This window comes from Eublepharis macularius, chromosome 1 (assembly GCF_028583425.1).
Source record: "Eublepharis macularius isolate TG4126 chromosome 1, MPM_Emac_v1.0, whole genome shotgun sequence".
Taxonomy (NCBI): domain Eukaryota; kingdom Metazoa; phylum Chordata; class Lepidosauria; order Squamata; family Eublepharidae; genus Eublepharis; species Eublepharis macularius.
In genome coordinates, this window is record NC_072790.1 from 217,334,705 (window position 1) to 217,356,828 (window position 22,124).

Below are 22,124 nucleotides of genomic sequence, written 5' to 3' on the forward strand. Positions count from 1 at the left end.
CTTCATTTATGCTCTGCTTTTCTCCCCAGTGGTGATCCAGAGGAGAAAAGGGCGCATAAATCAATGAAGTTTTGATAAAAGTTGAGAAATAGGATGATTTTCAGAAAGCAGGCTTGACACAAGCTTGGCAAGGTCCTCCTTGCACTGGTACACTGATGTTACTTGCAAATGATGCAAACCCTGATTGCACACCTTGCCTGTAGTTTATTGTTATGCAACAGTCTAGCATGTCACAATCCCCAGAAGCCTTTAAATACCCAAGCACTGCACCCCTTTTCAGGCCAAGTATTTCTTCTTCTCCACGAGTGGTGAATCCAGGTTGAACCTTCAGCTATGAAACTCCTTTACCTTCTGGTTGCATTTCTTACATTGCTGGTGCTGATTGAGCCAGGTAATATAGTGTTAGCCTTGCACAATATACACCAAGGTCCTTTAACGTGGAAAGTGATGGGCCATCCTTGATTGGAAAGGGAGCTGAAGGAAACAAGGAGGGGAACCAGCCAGGGTACCCTGGCAGATGAGGCAAACAATAATGCACTCATATTCTGAGGGTGACCAGAAATTGGGAACTTGGGGCAACAGGCCATAGGCTTGTGAATCTGATGTGGGTGAATGGGTGAAGCTTTGACCACACTGGAGAGTGCAGTAAAGGAGATGATATTCAAAGTTACATTTTGTTGCTATAAAGGGTGAGGCAATGAGACAACGCTTCTTGCTTTCCAGGGCTGGGCTGCAAAAATGATAAATATTACTTGGAGCCAAAAATAACTTGCCAGCTATAACTGAACAGGAAATAATGGATTGTGCAGAAGACTTAAGTTTTGCTCCAATTTTCTCTCTGTGTGTATATGTGTGTATACAGGATATTCTCAAAACATACGAAATGCAGAGCAATGTAGAGCTGCAGGTGGAGAGTGCAGAAAGGGGAAATGTCCTGGTGGTTACAAACGCATTGGGAGATGTGACAGAAAGGTTCCTTGCTGCAAAAGGTGAGGGCAAAAGCAGTATAATATTGAGCAGGTGCTTGCTGGCAAGTAGAAATAAGATAAGACATGATGTTGAGGTAGGGACATGATGTTTTGGGCATGGTGTTCATTGGTTTCAGGGTTTGAGATGACTCGTTCATTTTTACTTCAGGCTGCAAACCTTAGCAAACAAGAGCAGTGGCTTTCAAGGTTCTGGAGAACTCTGGAATTCACCTGAAGCATATCTAGAATTCCTCAGTAAGACATGCCATAGAAGACAGGTCTTACAGAGAGCACGGTTGCCATCTTTGGGTTAGGAAATTCCTGGAGATTTGGGGGTGGAAACTCAGGAAGATGGAGTTTGGGGAGTGGAGAGACCTCCACAGGGTGTAATGCAAGAGTCCACACTCCAAAACAGCCATTTTCTTTAGGGGAACTGATCTTGTCATTTGGAAATCAGTTGCCATTCTGGGAGATTTCCAGGAACCACCTGGAGGTTGGCAAGCCTAACTGAGAGACGTTTTCTCTCTCTCCCCCTTGCCAGTAGCTGCTTTGGGATTTTATTCTTGTGAGAGACATTGAGGATAAAATATAACACAAAATGTGAGAAAATGTAATAGTCTTCCCTCTTAGAATGCAATATTGAATATTCTGAGTTGCACTCACAAGTGGGAAAACAGTGAAGTCAACAAGGGTTGCAAATCTCCAGGTGGTGGCTGGAGATCTCCTGGAATTGTAACTGATTTCCAGGCCACAGAGATCAGTTCTCTTGGAGAAAAAGGCTGCTTTGCAAGGTGGATTCTATGACGTTATACCCCACAGAGGTTCTTCCCTTCCCTAAATCCTGTCCTCTATGAGGTCTCATCAGATACGTGGCCTGTCCTACAGCATGTTGAACGGGCCACAATGCCACAACCTGCACAGTCTGAGAAATGCATACCACTGCATTTGATTCGTCAACCAGCATCATTCATGTATAGCCCTATTCAGTAAATCAGCAGTATTTATATTTATATTTATATTTATATTTATATTTATATTTATATTTATATTTATATTTATATTTATATTTATATTTATATTTATATTCCATCTTTCTACCCAATGGAGACCCCAGGTGGCTTACATCACTCTCCCTCCTCCATTATATTCCTGCAACAACCCAGTGAGGTAGTTAGGCTGAGAGGGTGTGATGGCCCCAGGTCACCCAGCAAGCTTCCGTGGAAGACCAGGGATTCAAACCTGGGTCTCCCAGATCCTAGTTTGACACTCTAACCACTGTACCACACTGACTATGACTGATGAGCTTTTTCAGTATGGAGCAGAGGTCTTGATTTAGCCCTCTACTTCCCCTTCCTTGAACAGATGATTAAGTTTCCCAGCTTTTCTTGTACGGCTGGCTCAGGATGTACTTTAAATAAACTGGACATAGATGTTTTCCTGATTCATAGTGCTCTTGCTCTTTCTAAAAGTTCAATTAAACATCTCTCTGTATTTCTTATTTACTGCAGAAAATGAATTGGTGAGTGACAGCATGACCGTATCATAGCAGCAGATTCAAAATTAATTGTCGTTTGCTTCTTGGCTACTCTGATGGGAAATGGATTTGAAATTTTAAGTATGTTTCAATAAAGACAATCTGGCATGCAACTCTGTCTCTGTAATATATAGGTGTGTATCAAGCAAAAATTAGCTTCTAATTCTATTATTTTGTCTAATTTTTTGTACTTTCTTTAAGTACTGTCCCTGGTTTTATTTGCAGAATTGGATGATGCAACTGGACCCATGATAGATAGAGTGCCAGTCCGGCAAGTTAAATAGGCATTAGACCAGTCAGATCTGCAAGATCAAATACAAAGATCAAATAACTTGAATGGAATATCAAGACCTCCCAGTACACTGGATTTATATAAAAAGGGTTGCTCCAGAGATTTCAGTTAAACATTTTCTAATCAAGATACTACCTGAACTCCCAACATCAAAGTATGGGCATGAGCACTAGCTTTGTCAGCCCTGCACTGCAGGCCCTGGAGCTTTTTTGGGGGTGGGGGAGTGTGGGGAGGGGGAATATCACTGATAGCAAAGTCACTTTTGGGTGGTCATGCACAAGAGACCTTAACCACTCACTATGCTGCTCGAGGAATTCCCCCAATCTTTCCAGTAGAGACCGGGGAAATTCCTAGAACATCATGGATGTGGTGACCAGAGTGACACATTCACCTCTGTTAACGCCCCCCCCCCTTCTGCAACAGCAGGGAAGATTGAGGGAGAGCTGGTGAGGATGGGTAACCTGGTAAACCTAATGAGCACTAAGGCACCCCAGAAATGACATCACACACGCATGATGCTAGTGATTTAAACTTCTTTTCTCATGCTGCCCAAAGGAGCAGTGGTGTGAAGAGAGGGTTGCTGGTGGAAAGAATTTGGCCATCGGCAACCCTGCATGCAGGTCCCATGATCGAGTAAAGCCTTTCTGGATAGTTAAGGGGACCCCTCTGTGCTTTTTCACTGGGAGAAAAGCTGCTTGAATCCAACCCATTGTTTCAGAGTTGGGAGTGATATCACTTCCCATAACCACATTTGTGGATGGAAAGTAGTTACCTACAGAAACTTAAAGAGTGATGATATTATTATAAATCAACCTGTAGAAAAACTCTATGAAGCACCTGCATAATGATGACCATGGAATAATATGATATAAAAACAAGACCTAAATTGTAACAGTATAGTTTCCCCTCCTTTACTTGCAGGCAGCTACCTAATTTGAACAATCTGAAGTATCTTTCTATCCCGGGGTGGATGAGGAAGGAAAGTGCCCCAGAAAAAAAACCTTTATAGTGGCCAGTCAAATATTGGGGCCTGGCAGGACACAAATCAATACCTAATTAAAGGTATCATATGGTTTTTGTGTTTGGATTTTGCTGTGGACCAGTGCTGTTAGCCAAACTTCTCTAAAGATGGGGAATTAATGAACAGTAGGCTAATATCAGGGATCTTGACCAATGTATTCTAGGGTCAGTAATCCTAGTGGCCGCCCAATAAAGAGGAGACTAATATTTCAAAGACTTTACTTAATAACCTTGAGTATACAAAGTACTGGAATCACACACACATTCATTACAAGACTAGGAAATGAAAGGGTGGAAGGCATATAGAGACAGTGCGTTAGCAGGCAAGTCACTGTTTGGGCGATAGTTGTCCATGGAGGAGCAGAGGTTCTAGCAGCAAGGGTACGTAGTGTAGTAGCCAGCACTACATTAGGTTAAGCATAGTAGGAGTGAGGCAGAGGGAGAGATGGGGGTAGGTCAGGGAGGGGTCTGAGCATCTCCCTTATATAGCCAAGTTCAGCCCCTGGGCTAGACCTGGGGTGGGCTTATGCCCTGTCAAGTGGTTCTCAGGAAATTTAACAAAAGGAAATAATGTGCCACTCAGGTGGGATAAAGGAGATCTGGACTCGGTACTTTGGAGACTAATGTTTGTGTTTGTGACACCTCAAGAATAACAAAGGGACAGGAGGAAGAGAGGATGAGGGGTGATTGATTTTTATAACAGTTCATGGCAAGCAGGCATGTTTCTCTGGGTGCAGGGTGGTCATTTCAGCACTTTTGCAGAGGGGGTGGGGCACTTGTGGGTGCTGGCTCAGGAGCTGCTCTGCCAGTTCCTTGGCTCTCCCTTTTTCATGCATTGCATTGGCCTCACCACCCAGTTGTGCACTGTTCCCACATAAAGTCCATGCCCAAATTATAATGAAGGGGGTTTCTGGGCAACAGTGCAGCTTCCTGAAAACTCATTCATTTTCCTAATGTTATTTCCTTTACATAGCAGGAACACTAAAGTAGCACCCTGAAGTAAAATACTTCAGTTTGTTTTCCCAGCATATGAATTGCCCTCTCTTCTCAAGGTTTGTACTCCTGTCCCTACCAATAAATTAAAAAACCACAACATTGGATCGGTATAGAACTATAGTTCCCTGTAGCAGAGGTTCAATCTTCCAGAGACCTCAAAAGCCAAGGAAGGGATCATTCCACAGTTTGATCATTTTAAATTCCAAAGAGAAGGAGTAAGCAGAGGGATCCCCAGCAATTTCTACCCGGACAGTGTGGCAACGGTTCTGTCCCAGCCCCTAAACTTTACAAAGATCAAGTCCAGCCCTTCCTGAAAGTGTCTGCCCCAATATGCACATGCTGCCTCTGATTCCTTTAACACAATTTTGGAGAGGCAACAGGACCTTCCTAAAGTTTTGCAGACATGTGGTGCTAAATCATTTAACTTAGTTACTTACATTATGTATAGTTCTCCTTTCTCACTGAGACTTGACCACCCCTGGCGCCAGAGTTTGTGGCACCTGCAGCCACCCTCCTGTGAGTGTGCGTGTGCGCCCCCCAGACTGTGTGATGACATCATCACGTGATGACATCATCACACAGTAAAGCTGGGGGCCATTGGCCGGCGGGTGGCTGGGGCAGCGCAAGGAGGCTGCCCGCGCTCTGCACGCCGCCATGTCCACCTGCCGTCCCTGGCCTGCGGCTGCTGCGCCCACCTGGGGGCATGTGGCGGTGTCGGTGGTGTCGGCGTGGGGCTGGCCGGCAGCGCAGGCCAGACATGTCAGCTCTGTGGCACGCGTCTCCGCCCCTGGCACCCCCTCTGGCACCCCCTCCAGCCCCGTGGCACCCGCGGCACCAGTGGCCCCCGCCTCACCACCTCAATGGTGGCGCTGAGCCTGGACTTGACTCAAGGCGGATTGCAGTGTTTCTTTACTTGAATTAATGTATGAGCATGTGTGGGTTGCCCTGCTGTGTTTAAAGAAAACTCAGAGGAGAGGGGGGGGGAGCAGTTGCTCTAGGCTGAAGCTGTAGTGAGGATAAGGGGCAATGGAAGAGGCAACTACGGCAGACAGCCTCACCACCGCTTTGGCACATACAGTGTGAGATATCAGGAAGTACCAAATACTTATTCTTTATTGCCTTCTCTCAAGTGGGACCCCTTATGACCAATAAGATTTCCAGGATATAAGCTTTCAAGAGTCAAGGTCTATTTGTCCCATGGTATCTGACAAAGGGAATTTGCCTTTCAAAAGTATATATTGTGGAAATCTTGCTGGACTTTAAGGTGCTACTGAATTCAAATCTTGCTCTTGTACTGCACACCAACACAGCTGCCCTCTTGAAACTACAACAATGTTGTAATACTCTCCTCTTCTTCATGTTATCCTCACAACAACAACCCTGTGAGGTAGGTTTGGTTGACAGAGCCATTGCCCAAGGATCATGCCAAGTGGAGATTTGAACCTGGTTGTCCCGGCCCTTATCCAGCATTCTAACCACTATGCCACGCTAGTGTAGTGCTTAGGTTAAAGTGTTGAATTGGGATCTGGGAGACCCAGGTTCAAATCCCTACTCTGCCACAGAAGCTGGCAGGGTGATCTTTGGCCAGTCACACACTATCAGCCTAACCTAGCTCACAGAGTTGTTATAAGGATTAAAAAATGGAGGATATGTAAATTGCCTTGAGAAAGTCAGGATTTATTTTATTTATTTATTTTTTCAATTTATATACCGCCCATCCCCAGGGGCTCTGGGCGGTGAACAGTTAAAATCGATAAAAACAAGAACTAAAATCAATATACAAATAATAAAACAAATTAACAAAGTGCAGTGGTGGGGAGAACCCTCCCCCACCCCAAAGGTGGGAGGCCGACATGGCACCGCCCCCTTCAATCACCAAACGCCTGGCGGAACAGCTCTGTCTTACAGGCCCGGCGGAACGATAATATGTCCTGCTGGGCCCGGGTTTCCATTGACAGAGCGTTCCACCAGGCTGGGGCCAGGACTGAAAAGGCCCTGGCCCTGGTTGAAGCGAGGCGGGCTTCCTTAGGGCCGGGGACCACAAGTAAATATAAATAAAGGATATAAATGAAGCAAATGAATAAATAAACCGACTTCTCTATTTACTTAACAATGAAGGGGAGGAGAAAGAAAGAGTCTAGGAGACTGCAATTAAAAAAAAAACTCCTCATGACTTCTGGATCTTACCTTGTATTTCTACTAGGCAAGTTTAATTGGCAAGAGATCCACTTCCTAACAAGAAACTTTCAGGTACAATCTAGGCATTAACTCTTGACTTCCCCTGAAACTCCTGCTTCCCATGACAATTTTAGCACAAACTGCTGGCCACCTGTTCTCTTTCAGGCCGTGTTTCAGAATGTTCTTCACAGCCATCCTTCTCCATTAGTGCCATGTTTGAAGCAGGAAGGGAGGAAAAGTTAATGAGGAGAAGATATTTTTTTTGCCACTCAAGTTTCATGGTTTTTTCCTCCTCTCTCTGTACACATCCAAGACAACAGACCAATCCATGGACCTGATTATAAATTAAATTCTGTCAAGACTCCTTTAGTATTGCATAGTTTGAAAGGGGCTTTCAGGGGCAGGCCTGACTCAGTAGTCGGTGGGATGCTCCATCTCCACAGGTTGGCTGGGCACTGCTAGGCCCCCTTGGTGCCTCAGGCTCCTCGAGGCAGAGAAAAGCAGCAGCTTCAGTAGCAGATTGAACTGTGTGATGGATGAGAGCATTTGTGTTACCATGTGCTGCCTTACAAGCCAGTCTGTTCACTGGCCTATGTTTCCACCTCCAAGTTAGTGGGGGCCAGAGCCTGAAGACAAGGCCAGAGACCGGCTGAGGAGGAGTGTGTGTGGGGGAATCTTCATACTTGGAGCCAGTCAGGCCAGCCACCATGCTTCCACTCATCCTTCCCCTCAGCTACTGGCTGCATCCCGGCCTGGTGCGTTAATAGAGGCAGGGCTAGTGGCCGCCTCGAGCACTGAACTCTGAAGGGGGCGCCATGCTGGCCCTGACCAGCATGTTCCTATGTGCTCATGCAGGAATTCTCCTCTCTCGGTGCAGGGCATTTCTTCCGGAGCGCAGAAGGGCAGCCCTGTCTTCCCACTCAGCCGGTGCCTGAAAAGAGGAGGAAGACAATAGAAGGCGGTGCCTGCCTACCTCTCCAGCCCTCCCACCACCAGACACGAGGGCAGTGAACTCCCCAAAGCAGAGCTTCGAGTTCAGCCCCATCAGCAGGGACATTTCTCTCTCTGCCCTTCCCCCCCTCGCTCTCTCTCTCTCTCAATTTAACCCTTGGGCAAAGCTTCCATGCTTGAGCAAGCAAGAGACACACTAGCTGGCTCAGCTGGGGAGCAGTGAGCTTCTGTCTGACCTTCCCTGGCTTACTCCCTCCTTTCATTCTTGCTTCCCCCCCTGCCATGTACTAAAAGGAATGACAGGAGGATTGCTCATTGGAAATAAAAGAAGAGGCTTGAAGGCCCATTGGAGATAATGAGAGCCAGGGATGCCATGCCAATTTACTTGCCTGGGCTCCATTGAAATGCATCACACAACACAAACAAAGTTGCAAAGAAACTGCAGAATGGATTTTCCATAAAGGTCTCTGGGACCAGATAGAATACTCTGGGATTGGAGTGACAGCCCCCAGAGTGCAATGATGGTCCTTAGCTATAGAGTTTGTGCTCCGGGACCAGAAGGACAGGTTTCAGAGTGGAATGACAGTCCTTGGAATAGATCCAGAGGAGTAGCCGTGTTAGTCTGTAGTAGCAGAATAGTAAAGAGTCCAGTAGCACCTTTAAGACTAACCAATTTTACTGTAGCACAAGTTTTTGAGAACCAGAGTTCTCTTTGTCAGATGCATGTTGGAATAGGCTCAGTGCTCTGGGCCTGGAAGGACACCCCAGAGTGCAGTGCAATGACAACCCCTGGGAGTAGAAGAAGCATTCTGGGCCTGGAATGACAACTCCCAGAGTGTAATGACAGCCCCTCAGAGCAGAATCGGTGCTCTGGGAAGGAATGACAGGTTGCACAGTGGAATGACAGCCCTGGCTAGTAATAGAAGCATTCTTGGAGTAGAATTACAGGCACTACAATGGAATGACAGCCCCTAGGAGCAGAACCTGTGCTCAGGGACTGGAATGACAGTTTGAAGAGTGGAACGACTGCTCCTGGGAATAGGGTCAGGGGTCTGGGACTGGAATGACATCCCCTGTCACTCCACACCCCCTGCCATTCCAGTCCCAGACGATTGATTCTTCACCCAGGGACTGTCATTCCACTCTGGGGCCTTTGTTGATAGATCATGATGGGTTAGTGTTTGTCTGTAGCAGTAGAAAAAAAGCAAGATTCCAGTAGCACCTATAAGACTAACAAAATTTGTGGTAGGGTATGAGCTTTCATGAGCCACAGCTCACTTCTTCACTACTGGACTCGTGCTCTTTTTTGTGTTGTAATGCATTTCAATGGAGCCCATGCAAGTAAATTGGCTCCCATTTTCTCCAATGGGCCTTCAAGCCTCTCCCATTATTTCCAATGGGCAATCCTGTCATTCCTTTTAGTGCATCCCTTTCCCCCTCCCTGCCTGGCATCAATTCTACTTCTCACCTTTCCTCAGGCTTTTTTTGCAGGGGGGGGGCTGCTTTTGGTGGAAAGAGTGGCTGGTTGTGTGTGCACCACCACAGAGGAAGGAGGAAGTGAGGTGAGACACACACAATTCCCTTTCAGTCCCTGTATGACAGGTAGGGCCAAGCTACAAGTGACGAATGACACTTGAACGGCAAGTGTATTTCTCCCTGTCCACTTGCGCTCCACTCAATCCACTTGCCGTTCAAGTGTCATTCGTCACTTGTAGCTTGGCCCGTAGGAGCAAATCACTGTTGTTGGGTTTAAAGTTGTTGATTTAAATTCTATTACTTTCCTCCCCCCTTCTCCCTTGCGTTCTCCCTCCCCCTTGCTATTTTCTGATCTCAATGCTGCTCCTCCTTCACTCAAGCAGAGCAGCGCCCTGCACTGCGCCCTCTCTTTATCACCTCCCTTCTCTCATCCTCTAGTTTCCATATATCACCCCATCTTCCCCCTCTCCCCCAATAGTTTATTTCAATATACCACATGCTTAGCTGTCAGCAGCTGTTCACTTCAAACCCAAGGGATGGGGGGAGAAGGATGAGCATGGAGGGTAGTTCCCATAAGGGATCTCTGACAAAGGTGATCAATATTTTAAGGTTGGAGAGAAAGAAAAGGCTTCAGCTCAGTCCCCCTTCCAAACATCTTTCTCCTCCAAGCGGGCCCTGTAAGAGAAGCCCTCCTTCTACTGCCAAGAGGCTCTGGATTCAAAGAGAGGTAGGAAGAAAGAGAGAGGGAAACACACACACATATACAAAAGGAGGTGTGCTCAAAACTTTAATGCAAGTCACTGTTTCTGCTCACGAAATAGATTTTTGGCTCACAATAAGAAAAAACAAAGATGACTGTTATTCTCACACTGATTTAAAAATTAAAATTTAAAATTTAAATTAAGAAATAAAAATTAAATTAAAAGGTAAAAAGCTTCAAGTTTTGCGGATTTCATTTTCCCTACATTTCGTCTGTTTTTTTAAAATTGGTTAGTGGTGTGTGTGTGTGTGTGTGTGTGTGTGCGCGCGCGCGCAAGTAGGTATCTCAGGCTCCAGAAACCCTGGCACCGGCCCTGGCTGTATCCTTGCTTGCCTGGAGACACTGCCAGCCTATATGCTTCCCAGCCGGCTCACAGGCTAGGGTAGCATCAGGTTAGTGATCCTAGACATTGCTCCAAGCTACCAGAATGCTTTGGCCCCACAGTGGCGCCCCACATCAGTGCTCCTTGGCCTCATTGCTACCATGACAGCACCAAGACCAGGCTGGGGGCAGGGCTGAGTGGCACCCAGGCACCAGCTCTGTCGTAGTGTCCATCTGGCCTCCCTAGCAGTGAGGTGAGCTGAGTGCAGGCCTCCTTCATCCAGCTACCAGCCCTGCGCATTGGTGTCCTAGCCAACCCAGCAGCTGAGAGCCCAGAGGGGGCAGCAATAAGGCAGCAAACTTCTCAGTCTATGTCTGACAATTCTACTTCCAGTGAAGCATTTTCCATCTTCCACCTTGCTGCTTTTTCTATTCTATGTAGAATTAACTTTTACTGAAGTAGTATGATAGAATAGTAGACAGAATCTTACTACTTACACCTCCAGAACGTGATGATATAAGCTTCTTTAAAGCCCATTGTGGCTTTGGCCAGCATACCTTAAGGGCCACTTTCTCTGATATGAACATACCCATCCACTCCGGTCATTTTGGAGGCCTTGCTTCAGGTGCTCCTGCTACCTAAGCCTAGATGGGTAGCAGTCTGAGAAAGGGCCTTCTTGGTTGTGACACCAAAACTTTGGAATTCTCTCTATGGGGTATAGCTTGGGGGTGACAAAAACCTCCCCTCTTTCCATTACTGGAAATTTTCCAATGGATCCAACCCAATTTGTTCAGATCTCTTTGTAGTCACATTCAACTGAGCATGGAGTAATTAAGTAGGAGGATGGCATGTATTAATTTTTATAGAAATGCCTGTAATGCCAATGCCAAGATGCCAGAACATGCCAGAGAGGCCAAAAAGTTCCTGATATTAAGACAAATAAGGCACTGAAAAGATTCACATAGAAATGGTGGGATGAAAGGGATGCAATAGAATATAAGAAGAGAACCAAACTTGGAACAGGACAGAACATTCTTTTCTCAGCTAGCTACAGGCAGCTCCATAGTTTCAACTGTTCGAAGCATCTTTCCATCTAGTAACCATTTGAGAATTGTGAGTATGCTCTCTACGTCTGCATGAGTGTTTGATTTTCAGTCTAGTGTGACCCTTATAGAATTAGCAGGGCACAAGTGGAAACCTACAGATTTCTTCCTTTTTGACCTTTATCAAATGTGAAACAGTCTGTCTGGAGTGTTAGATCAAAGATTTTTCAGTTGGATTCATCTCATTGCCCGTTAGGACAAATGAGGTTGTCATGAATGTTCATGATTTTGCACTGAACCTAACAGAGACAGATCTGGAACACAAAAAGCAGATTTTGTAACTCTGCATGCTCACCCATCTGCTAAAAAGTGACCTGAAGCTGGGCAGACTGATATGCTTTTAAGCCAGTTGTGCCTGCAGCATAACAACAACAACAACAACATTCAATTTATATATCGCCCTTCATCAGGACAACTTAATGCCCACTCAGAGCAGTTTACAAAGTATGTCATTATTATCCCCACAACAATAATCACCCTGTGAGGTGGGTGGGGCTGAGATAGCTCCTAGAAGCTGTGACTGACCCAAGGTCACCTAGCTGGCTTCAAGTATAGGAGTGGGGAATCAAACTCTAATCTCCAGATTAGAGTCTCATCACTTAACCACTACACCAAACTGGCTCTGATTCAGAGGCTTTCCCCCAGTCCAAATCAGTTTGCATACAGTATGTTTATTAAAAGTGCTAAATTCTTCACTTTTTGAGTAGCCCATCCAGAAGCTATTGAAAAGGATAAAAATGATTCTCTCTTTTAATAGCCTTTATATGGTGGTAGAGAGTGCAGTCAAGTCATAGCTGATTTATGGCAACCCCTGTTGGGTTTTCATGGCAAGAGAGACTAACAGAGGTGGTTTGCCATTGCCTGCCTCTGAGCTTTCATGTAGACTGATTCAAATCAGGTCTATGCAGAGGTGGCACAAAGGGAAGAAAGTTTTTTTATCCCTTGTGTGCAGGTCAATCTGGAGTGGGCTCTTATGCATACTTTTTAAAAAGATGGAAGTACCCCCCCCCACCTCAGACTGGTTTGTGTCCTTTGCCAGAATTTTACCTTTTAAAAGTTGTTAACTCTGTAGGTATGTGATCTGAAAACTGCCTCAAACTCCTATTTGTTTATAGTTGTATTAGGAGAAGGTGGATAAGAATTGTTTTTACCTTAAAATTTTAATCTCATATCATTTTTCCTCTTTATTGCAACTAAGACAAAGCTTTCTACCATGAAGATCATTTACTCTTGCTGTCTATTTATTTTCTTGGGATTCTTGGTTGTTACAGGTAAGCTGCTTTTAAAAGACAATGGATAATATCACATATTTACAGTGCAACCCTAAACAGAGTTATTCCAGTCTAAGCCCATTGACTTCAATGAGCTTAAACTGGAGTAATTCTTATTAGGATTGCATTGTTAAAGAAATAAGTTACGAGTAGAAAGAAACATAGCATGCATGCATAGTAAATTGCAGTTAAATTTGATGGATTATTAAGAATATAGATTTTATCATGTGAGGCAATGAAGATATTTTCTGGTCAGTTTAGTATAATGGAGGTGGGGGTGGGGAAAGTAATCACATGTATGTAATTAGAAATCGGGTTTTTTCCAAGCTGTCAGACATTAAAACGCAAATAAAAAGGCCTCATTTACTATTATAATTAATTTGTATTATGGTTGTTACAAATTCAGTTTGAAAAATTACTGATGGTTATATTTAGAATTGATTTATTTCATTTCTGTTACAACACAAAATAAAACTGTAAGTCATTTATAGAAGTTACAAATTAAATCTTAGAAACAAAAACAATATCCAAAAAGACAGAATGCAATATCACAGATCTTTAACTTATGTAAGATGCAAGGGGAAAATCTTTTTGAAGTTTGTCAAAAATGGCTAATAATGAAATGGCCTTGCAGAACTACTTGCAAAGATGACTGCAAAGTTGAGGAATCACTACAAACCATTTTTTACCCCATTAGATTTTATTTTACCCACAGAAGGAATATCTATAACAAGCCCACGATGGCAAATTGTAAGCAGTAGGAGGCTCAACCAGAAAGAGATAATCTAGCTAGGTTGAGATTATTTAGGGCTTAAAAGTTCATGGACAACAGTTTGAATGGACTGTATAGCCAAACAGACATTTGCTAACACAGATACCCTATGAATCTGAGCCAACATATCCTCTTTCTGCAGTCAACCCTATTAGTAAATGAGCCACCTCCATCCACTGCTTGACTATCTTCTGCTGTGGCCCAAAGCCAAACATGTTACAGTAATCAGTCCAGCTTTTAAAGTCCATACACGTGAAACAATTGTGCTGGAATTGCCAGAGAGGTCTCTCAAATTGCTACAGAGCAGCCCTTTGAAAAAAACTGGCATGGCACCTTGACAAATCAAGAATGCAGCTGTGTGGGAGAAATGTCAGCGTGGATCCTGAGGAATAAATAAACGAGCGCACTGTAATGGAAGTACCCCATGTTTCTGATGAGGAGAATGGAGGGGCCTCAGTCAAAGGCAACATGTTTTGCATGTCCTCTTCCTGTCCTTTTCAGTTAAAGGCTCCCAGGTGCTAGCAGAGCTCTTTCTTACCTGAGACCTGCTGCTAGTCAGAGGAGACGGTACTGCCTCCTGATCTTGATGAATCAATGATCTGACTAGGTATAAGTCAGATCAATACATTCAAAGTTCTATAATTGTTTACCTCAGGCTGTAAGAATGTTTCAGTCCTTAATAACTGGAATCCATATCTCTCAGCTTTCTGTCACAATTTATATTTTCATAGGATGTCAAAGATGGGTGGGATTTGATATTTATTTACTTTTTAAAATTAAGATTTTAAAATGTAATATTGTCAGTGTTTTTGGCATGAAAAATAATCCATTAATCAGGAAATCTTTGTCTTAAATTGGCAGCCTAAGGGTGGCAATTGCCAAGATTTGCTGTCTAGTTTAGAAGTCAAACTGAACCATTTGGGATACAGGCTTAACCCCTGTAGATGAGACTCTTCCTGCCATCCTCCCATCCATCAAAGAGTAGTAGTTCAAATCAGAAGAGGAATTCATTTTATGTAGGCAGATTAACAGGCCCTAGATGTACTAAAACTGTTTCTGGCGTCATCATTTATCTATCCCAGCTTTTGTCAGGGTGGCATACATGGAATCCTCTCTTTGGTTGTTGTGGGTTTTCCGGGCTGTATTGCCATGGTCTTGGCATTGTAGTTCCTGATGTTTCGCCAGCAGCTGTGGCTGGCATCTTCAGAGGTCTTTTGGTGCTACACCTCTGAAGATGCCAGCCACAGCTGCTGGCGAAACGTCAGGAACTACAATGCCAAGACCACGGCAATACAGCCCGGAAAACCCACAACAACCATCGTTCTCCGGCCGTGAAAGCCTTCGACAATACATCAATCCTCTCTTTCATTATATTCTCACCACAACCTTAAGGGAGTGGGGAGAGGAGAGAGATCATCTGGGCTGCTTCCACATACGTTGGATAATCCACTTTCAATACTCTTTAGTGAACATTTGAAACTGATTTTACATGTGTGGAACAAAAAATCCACTTCAAAAGGATTGTGAAAGTGCATTGAAAGTGCATTATTCAACGTGTGTGGAAATGGCCCTGGTGAGCTTCATGACTGAATGGGCATTTGAAATGAAATTTTCCCAGTTCTACTCCAACACTACCAGCAAAACTCCAAACCAACTTTCACAAGGCTGTAAAATGGAGGCTATACATTGCAAGTGAATCATTCAGGAGGACCTGTGTTGTACCTTACATTTCACAAACCTGTCCTTCCAATGTCCTCCTCTGTACCATTCCCTAAATATAGGGATGGCAGAAGGAGTTTCAGTGTCTCAGATTTGTGATGGGGTCAGTCTGTACACAGGGTCTGGATGTCAGCCTCAGCGTGGGTCATTGCTACCTACCTGTATTATGTTCTCTTGTCAGAAATGGGAGCTTTTAAAAATGTTTTTATTGAAACTTTATAACGCTCAAAATTACAATAAGATAACGATACATATATAATAAACAATACATAACAAAATATAACAATAACACAATTTGTAACTTTCTAAAGTACAAGTAAAGTACAAGAATTCATATCTAGTTATTTAAGTACAATTTCAAGGAAAGTATGTTTACAATATTTAGCCTGATGGTTCAATAAATAAATATACAGCAATAACATGAAGATAATTTATACATTTCTTATCTAATGTACAAAATTGCCCCCAAAGTAAGAAAACTGAACGTCTCTGATAAAGAGTAAGCAATATTCAGAACATGACAGAGAAGATAATTTAGAATGTGTCAGTAAATACATCTTCATTTCCCATCTTTTGAGATGTGTCTTTGTCAGTCAGTAGATTGCTGCGTACCTCCTTTTAATTCTGGTGAGTTCCAGTTTACCTCACAAACAAATCTGTTCTCTTTTGTCAGGAGTTGCAGATATTAGAACTCCTCGAGAGTGTAGTGATCATGGTGGAAGATGTGTTCGTTATGGATGTACTGAAAATTATGATAGATACATTGGATTCTGTTATTATGAAATAGCCTGCTGCCTACGGTAAGACTAAAAATGAAAGACTGAGATTGCTAAGTCTAGCAAGGGAACCCAAATGCCTTAGAATCCACAGCCCTTGACTGATGTGCAGGGCCTTAAGAGTTCAGTCCTGCCAGTCAGCTACTGTTGAGTAGACATGGGAACGAACAGAAAAAATGTTCGGTGCCATCCACGAACAACAGACAATGAACATGGATGAACATGAACTGTTCCCAGGCATGTTCGTTGTTGGTTGGGGCCAGAACCCCCCCCCCACTTAGCCCACCTCCCCTCAAACCCACTTACCTGGCCCTTTAAAGATCCCTTTAAACTATCAGCTGGCAGGCGGCAGGGGGAGAAGCCAGGCTGCCTGCCCAGTGCGAGAGAGGTGGGAAGATTCTCCCTGTTCCTCTCGCACCTGGGAGAATCTTCCCAATGTCCAATACCCACCAAATTTGCAGGGGATATAGTTGTCACTGTCCTCTGAAGAATCCCCCAGTTTCAGAGAGATTGCACCCTGGGAAAAGCATGATCCATGGCTCTCTCTCTTTAGTCCTCACTGTCCTCTGAAGACCTCCCCACCAGTTTCAGAGAGATTGCACCCCACGTAAGGCATGATCCGTGGCTCTCCCCCTTTAGTCCCCACTGTCCTCCAACCCCCCCCCCCAGTTTCAGAGAGATTGCAGCCCAGGGAAGGCATGATCCATGGCTCTCCCCCTTTAGGCCTCACTGTCCTAGGAAGACCCCCCCCCCCCAGTTTCAGAGAGATTGGAGCCCAGGAAAGGCATGATCCATGGCTCTCCCCTTTAGTCCTCACTGTCCTCTGAACCCCCCCTTGTTTCAGAGAGATTGCACCCCAGGAATGGCATGATCCATGGCTCTCCCCCTTTAGTCCCCACTATCCTCCGAAGACCCCCCCCCCCAGTTTCAGAGAGATTGCACCCTGGAAAAGCATGATCCATGGCTCTCCCTCTTTAGTCCTCACTGTCCTCTGAAGACCCCCCCCCCCCCAGTTTCAGAGAGATTTCACCCCGGGAAAGGCATGATCCATGACTCTCCCCCTTTGGTCCTCACTGTCCTCTGAAGACCACGCCCCCTGCAGTTTCAGAGAGATTGCGCCCTGGGAAAGGCATGATCCATGGGTCCTTCCCTTTGTTGTCATTTTCTGTTCACAGTGGCAAAAACGGGATTCTCTGGTGGAAGCTACTTTGAGGGGTTACAAACTCACCTTCCCAATGTCCAATACCCACCAAATTTGGAGGGGAAATAGTTATCACTGTCCTCTGAAGACCCCCAAGTTTCAGAGAGATTGCACCCCGGAAAAGCCATGATCCATGGTCCCTCCCTTTGTTGTCATTTTCTGTTCACAGTGACAAAAACGGGACTTTTTGCTGGAAGTACTTTGAAGGGTTAAAGCCAGAAGGAAAGCCAGAAGGAGTTCAGACAGAGTCCAGTCCCTCCCTCCCTCCGGTTGCCAAGGGGATAGATTGCAGCAGGCTCCAGACTGTCTGGCTTGCCAAATGGCTGCTGAAGGCAACAAACAAGGCTTTTAATGACCATCTGTTTGTTTAGGATGGGGCCTCCCAAACAGCTTGCTCGCGAACAGCAGATTGGGCTGTTCGTTTCTGTTCGTGGTGCTGTTTGTGCCCATATCTACTGTTGAGCTCCTCAACATTGGAATATTATTAATATGTAAAATTGAGGGAAGTAGGAAAAGAGAAAGACCCAACATGAGATGGATTGACTCAGCAAAGCAAGCCATGGCTTTCAGTTTTCAAGACCGAAGCAACACTGTCAATAATAGGATGCTTTAGAAGTCATTAATTCATAGCGTCTCCATAAGTTGGAAGTGACTTGACAGCACATAACACCCACAAACATGGGCATTTCCCAGATAATTCATTGGATGGATCAATTGACTGGGAAATTTCCCAAAGTAAAAATGAGCAGTTAGTAAGGGGAATAGAATACCTGAGGGGCCATAGGGGATGGAGTTTAGAGATGGGCACAGACAGGAAAATGGACCAAAATTTTGCATGGACCAAGCCGGTTTGGGATTTGTGTATGTAAAGGATTTTTTTAATGACCCCTAGTCTAAAGCCCTATGTATGAAAATTATTGGAGCTGCCCTCTAACACAGAAGGCAAAAGCTTTTCTTTGTAAGCAGATTCCTTCTGACACAGTTTAAAACACTGAACACTGCAGATCAGGAAGACCTATAGTAAGGACAATATCTATCTTGTTTTGTTTTTCTTGTACTCACAAATTAGCCTGACAAGACAGTAAAATCCCCACTACGTGGGCCAGCTGGCAACCAGAAAGAGCTGTTTCCCTGCTGCTTGCATGGCAGCATATGGGCCCTTTAAATGCCAGTTGGCCCACAGAGGGATTCCTCCTCCGCAGGCCAGCTGGTGTTTAAAGGGCTGTTTCCCTGCTGCGTATGCCCCGGCAAGCTGACTGGAGCAAGGGTGGTGGTGGTTAAAGCACTCACAGCCACTGGGAAGTAGCGCTGGGAACATGTTATCATTTAAATCCCACCTTACTCCTTCTGGTTGACTGAGAAATTTATTTATTTATTTATTACTTTGATTTATAAACCACCCATCCTCAGGGGCTCTGGGTGATGAACATCAGTTAAAATCAATAAAAGAAAAAAACAATAATTCTAAAATCAACATACAATAAACAATAATAAAACAAATTAACCAAATACATTAAGGTGCAATGGTGGGGAGAACCCCCCACCCCAAAGGTGGGAGGCCGACATGGCACCGCCCCCTTCAACTACCGAATGCCTGGCGGAACAGCTCTGTCTTACAATCGAGAAAAATAATGAAACCAACCAGGTTTCTGTATAACACATAGGCAAATCCAGAATGTCTGGTTTCCATTGCAATTTGGAGAAAGAGTTAAACCCCCTTTCCCCCTTTCATGATTCTATTCTCACAACAACCCTGTAATACGAGGCTTAAAAAACTTAACTGATTGACTTTCATGGCTCAGTAAACCTCTGAATGCTAGTGCCAGGAGGCAATATCAGAGGAAGATCTCAGACTTTATTATGTCACAATATTTTACTGAACAATTCATTTATAATTTTTATCTCATATAGGGTTGTGGTCTACAGGGGTACTATCTCTGTCTCTATAGGACAGAACCTCAATTTTGAATGTTACTACCTAGTGTTAAGAACATTGACCCAAATAAGGGTCTTTGTGTATTAGCCACCATTTTCCTCAGTAGCCAGATTTTTGACTACAGACCTTCTTTTTTAAGTATATTGCAAATACAATATAAAAGCATATTTTATTAATTTAAAAATAATAACCTGCCTTTCTGCATTATGCACACATTCATTATGGTTTCATGTTTATTTGTCTCCCCAGGTATAATTTTAGAGCCAAAACTGATGAACTGGAAGACACTAAATAATGTCAAAATCCAACGCTGGAGCCAGAACACATTTTTTTTTTCAAGCTTTAGCTTTGGTTCAAGCCTTGGGCAGTCATCAGACCTGCATTAAAAATTAAAAGTTCATATGAACTGAAACTAAACAATTAGCTTTATCAAAATGTGACTCAATAATCCAACATCTGAAATTCAGAATAAAATTTGATCTCAGCATTTTAAATATGTTTGGTTTCTTTCACCTCTTGCTAGAGACATTTCTTGATTCAATAAATAAAAGAAGTAATTATAAAATGAACAAAACCATATTGCTGATCAGCTGCCAGATGCTGCCAGTTATTGATTGCTGCTGCATGCCAGCTGATTGGTAGGATGAGCTTTAAGCCCGATGTTGTCTTGTTGCCATCTGTTGTTGAACTGTTGGATGTAAAATGGTAATGCTGAATATCAAACATTTACCTCTTTGCTTATGCAGAGATTATTAGAAGAACAATCAATATCAAAACACGTAGAGGAAATTTTTGACCACAATTTTTGGTTCAAATCCATTTCACTCCTAGCAGTTACTATTGACAGAACACAGATGGTGGAAGCGATGTATTGGAGCTGTCCCTGGTCCTGCAGAATGTTTCTCTGATAATCCCAACCTGCTACTGGAGTGCATGCACATTCGAAGTTTAGATTTCCTTATTACTTTCCTTCTCATATTGCTTAGAGATATATGGTCATTTAATTATTGCAAATCAAAGGACATATTTGTGTGCACAGAACTAAAGCAATAAGAAATATAACACGTGAAGAGCAATACATGCATAGTGATAAGAGACCAGAAAAAAGAAAGCTGAAGTAGTCTAAATAGGATTGACTGAGACATTTACCTATACTTGAGCTTTAAAAAAATAGTTTCAAGTTGATTCACACATTCATGTCCATCTTTAGATGATGGTTGGGTGGACCCAACCATCCTTCCAGGATCTTTCCTCCAACTTAAGTGACTCTTCAGTGGAAGAACATTTAAGTTAGAGGCTGGGGGAAGCATTTAAATTTTGCTCAGTGGAATGGGAGGATAGAGGTAGGAGCCACCATACTAGCATATTTTAATGAGTGAAACAGGCCATCATAGATACTTTTTATCAATTCATACTGCTCAAGGGGAGATAGGCAATGGCAAACCACCTCTGTTGACCTCTTGCCATGAAAACCCCACCAGGGGTCACCATAAGCACTCAAGCCATAACCCCACCAGGGGCTATGGATTGAGTGCTCTCTCCACCACCACCACTCAGGGGGGAGGATGGTGAAGTAACAGCTTCACTCAGCATACCTTTGGTATGCAGGCTAGGAAAGTTCTGGGTGGATTGGCACCACTACCAGCCTGGAGTCAGGGTGGGGTCACTCATATTGCTGGCATTCTTCAAGTATCCCAGTATGTAGGATGCCTGCACTGAGGGTGGCTTTTAATAGGGCTTAGTTCCACATCCATAAATAAATCCCATTTGCACCCATTTGCATCTGTGCTGTGTCCTTATTTGGAGGATGAGTGGGCAAGAAAAAGGGGATAGAGAGTCAAAGCTGACTACATGACTCAGAACTAGTAGAGAAAATATTTTTTCATTACTAAAAGGAAAGGAGAGGATGTGGGATGAAATTTGCAAAGATCTTTCTTTAGTATTATTAATATGGAAATATTGTCATGAGGAGGTATTGGAGAAACAGATGTAGGAATGGACAGAGGAAGAGTGGCCAGAGAAGGAAGGTAGTTTTGGGCATTCTTGACTGAAATAAACAGAATTAGTCTGGTCACCTAGAAATAGACACATACAAAGCTGCCTCATGCTTACCTAAGATCTTTAATGGGAAATATCAGTATCTGAACGTGAGATCTTCTGCATGCCACAAATATGCTATACCATCTTTCTCTGAATAAGGAATAGAAGGACTAGACAACAGGAGACTCAAATACAGAGTATGTCAGGAATAGAAAACATCTGGAACCTGGGAAATCCTAATCTACATGGCTGGAGATGCATGATCTAGTTAATTTACATTTTTAATTTCCTTCCACTTTTCAATGTAATTCTAATGCATACCTTCTAATGCAAAGTGATCTTGGGAGGAAGCAACTTGCAAGAGAAATAGTGGAGAAGAAGAAGAGGGCATCATCTTTCCCACATTCACTGCTTTCTCACTATAAACTGCCCATCATCAGTGGAGACTGATGTGGGTTTGTGAAATATGTATCTAAGAGATGCATCCTTTTACAAGTCCAAAACCACAATGGTGAAATGTTTTGGAGAAAAATACAGCTCTCCCCCCTGCATATTCCAAGCACTTCACAACTTATCTCAATCCACCTTTCAGCAATGCTGTAAGGTAGGCAAGTAGCACCCCTACACCCCATTGAAGATGATGGAGTTGAGGCCGAAAGAGAATGGCTTGCCTCAAGATGTCAAATGGCAGAGATGAGATTTGAATGGGGAACTACACTAGCATTAATCTATTTAAAAAATGCATGTCACATTTCTTCCATAATAGATGCATTGGAGATGAATTCATGCTAATAATTAATAATATAAAC

General features: G+C 43.7%; 1 long non-coding RNA gene across 1 annotated transcript; it reads left to right on the forward strand.

Moving 5' to 3' along the window:
- Positions 1-298: 298 nt before the first annotated feature.
- LOC129323517 (uncharacterized) lies at positions 299-2,603 on the forward strand. Its single transcript, XR_008596460.1, has 3 exons — positions 299-391; positions 863-989; positions 2,477-2,603. It is a non-coding gene; the product is annotated as an uncharacterized LOC129323517 (long non-coding RNA).
- Positions 2,604-22,124: the final 19,521 nt, after the last annotated feature.